Here is a 2,720-nt window from a genome sequence, read left to right as displayed (position 1 = left end):
TTCAATAAACTCCTGTGTTTTCAGTACAGCGCTGGTCCTTCCCCTCTGTAAAGCTCCACAGTGTTACTGGGGCTGTAACAGGCAGGGGGGGGATGGACATGGCCAGCAGCTTCTGACTGGAGGAGCTGGAGAAGCTTAGAAATAGCTACTGGGGAGGGAGGGAGAGAGGGAAGCCTTTAAAGTTTGCTCAACTGTTCAGTAATCTCCTCCCTCCAGAAGTGTGTTCAGTGAGATAACAAGATGTGACAACTGATGGTAACAGACTCGCAGCAGAGCGGTGGATGACTTGGAGAGCAAAACCTGGAACTTCTAAGGTTTCATTTTGCTTTATAAAAGGTTTTTTTGATGATTTTTATTTTACTTTGAGTTGCTCTTCTCCCCAATTGCAGCCTGTGTTCAGCTCGCAGAGCGGAGACCAGGACATTCCTCTCTAGTTAAGGATTTGGTAAATTTAAAACTCATTTACATATTGTTGGTGGCCAGAGAGAAGAGATCAGCCCCTGCCCCTCCTCTGCCCCTGGGGAGGAAGTTCTAGACCCCCATGAGATCTCCTCTCAGTCTCCTCTTCTCCAGGCTGAACAAACCAAGTGCCTTCAGCCTCTCCTCACACCCTTCCCCTCTAAACCCTTCCCCAATGTTGTGTCCCTCCTCTGGACACTCTCCAACAGCTTTAGATCCTTTTTCTCCTGTGGTGCCCAAACTGCCCCCAGTGCTGGAGGTGAGGCCGCCCCAGTGCAGAGCAGAGCGGGACCATCCCCTCCCTCGAGGTGCTGGACGCCCCCAGGACATGGGTGTCCCTCTTGGCTGCCAGGACACACTGTTGGCTCATGTTCAACTTGCCACTGACAGAACCCCCAGGTCCCTCTCTGCAGGGCTGATCTCCAGCCTCTCATTCATTTGTGCTGCTGCTGCCACTTTCCCACAACTTCAGCTTTGGTGTGACACCAGCTGCCTCTGGCTGCAGCCTGACCAGGCACAGGGAGCAAAGCAAAGACAGAACCACCTTCCCTCACCCTCCAACTCACAATTAGCAAGTTACTGGCTGCTCTAGCACCTCTTCTCCCTGGGACCAGCCACCCCGTCCTGGGTCCTTTTGTCACAGCGTGCAAATGACTTTCACCACACCAAGGTCCAAGGATCAAGGAGGTTTCCTTTATTACTGCAAATCCATTTATGTTCTTGTACTTCACATATAAATATCTTGATGACAACAAAAAAGGCACAGCCCTGGAGCCACCGTGCACCGTGCCTGTGTCTGGTTTTTGTTACAAGAACTACCCTTCTTTCTCCACTAGCAATCACCACCCAGAGCTGGGGGGTGACACAGACCTCTCGGGATTGACAAAATACTCAAAACAGTCGCTAAAAATGTACATTTCTACAAATTCTAAAAATGACACAGCGTGGGGCTAAAGGGCAAGTTCCACTTTGCCTGGGGCTAAAGGAGAGTTTAAAAAGAAGGTGGTGGTTTGACTCATCAGCTGCAACAAGTTCCAGCACCACTTCATTCCAAAGTGTAATTCCAGCACTTACTGGTTTAAATCAGCAGGGAGTTTTTCTTTAACAGCTGCTCCAGACCCACACAGCACGTGCTGCTTCCTGTTCCTGCCCGTCCTCCCCGCCCCAAGAGGTGAATGTTCATATTTCAGTGAAAATACAAAAGCTTTGTACAAATCCAGATTTCTTTTGGAAAGCACTTGTCCTCCAGTACCTCTCGCTTCCCATTTCAGCCCAATCCCTTCAAACCCCAGAAAGGAAAAGAATTTTCTCTTGAGTGTAAGACGCTTCACTAACAACAGCAGCACCAGCTGGCTCAGCAGCTCTGGCCCAGTTCATAAAGAGACAGTGAAGAGCTGGTCTGGTCTTTCTAAAGTAGGAAGATGAAGAGAAATGTATATTGTACATGACTGAGGTAAATGTCATACATTCAGTGGTGTAAATAAATACCAGCAAGAGGTTTAGAGGAACACGAGTATTAAGTTTAAGGGTTTTATTATCAAAGTTTTGTAAAACAATTTCAGAAACTGTACATGGACATGGCACAGACTGGAGCCTACTCTTGTCTTTTTTTTTACCTGCACAAAAGTAAAAGCTTCTCAATTTCTGTAACTAAGGAAACAGTTTGCCTAACTACTCTGCGGATAACATGGAATCACTGTGTGCATAAGGTTACTACTGCAGTGACAGTCAACACAAATTTATTAGTTTATACAACTGGAGATCAAGTAAAAAGTACATTATCAAGTAGACTTGCTTTTAAAAGCATACGAAGGTCAATTGTAAAATGCACCACCTTTCTGCAATGGCTCGAGCTCGTTAACAAAGGAAAGGACCTGGATTATGAACAACGCACAAATCAACCTTTAATCACCGGGCGCTGATCAAGCCGAGATTCTCACTTCCCAAGGCTCAAGAAGGAGAGTCAAGAACCATCAGGACTCACCTGAGATGGATTTTGAACTGAGAGATTTAAAATTAAAAAAGCCCTCAAAAAGGTCAGTGCATTTTAACTTTGTGAAAGCCAAATAAAAATCACCAGGAAAAAGAAAAACAGAAAAACCAACCCAACCCCAGCCACGTGGCTTCAACAAAACAGAACAAACCAAAGACATCTATCTCTATGGGGATGCTGCTTCTCAGATGGACTGTCACTTGGTTTCGTGTAGTCACACACTTAAGACCCTTAAGTAGATGCACCGTTGGGTGTTGGAACACTGAGG

This window comes from Antrostomus carolinensis, unplaced genomic scaffold (assembly GCF_000700745.2).
Source record: "Antrostomus carolinensis isolate BGI_N321 unplaced genomic scaffold, ASM70074v2 scaffold2219, whole genome shotgun sequence".
Taxonomy (NCBI): domain Eukaryota; kingdom Metazoa; phylum Chordata; class Aves; order Caprimulgiformes; family Caprimulgidae; genus Antrostomus; species Antrostomus carolinensis.
Note: the sequence above shows the minus strand (reverse complement) of the source record.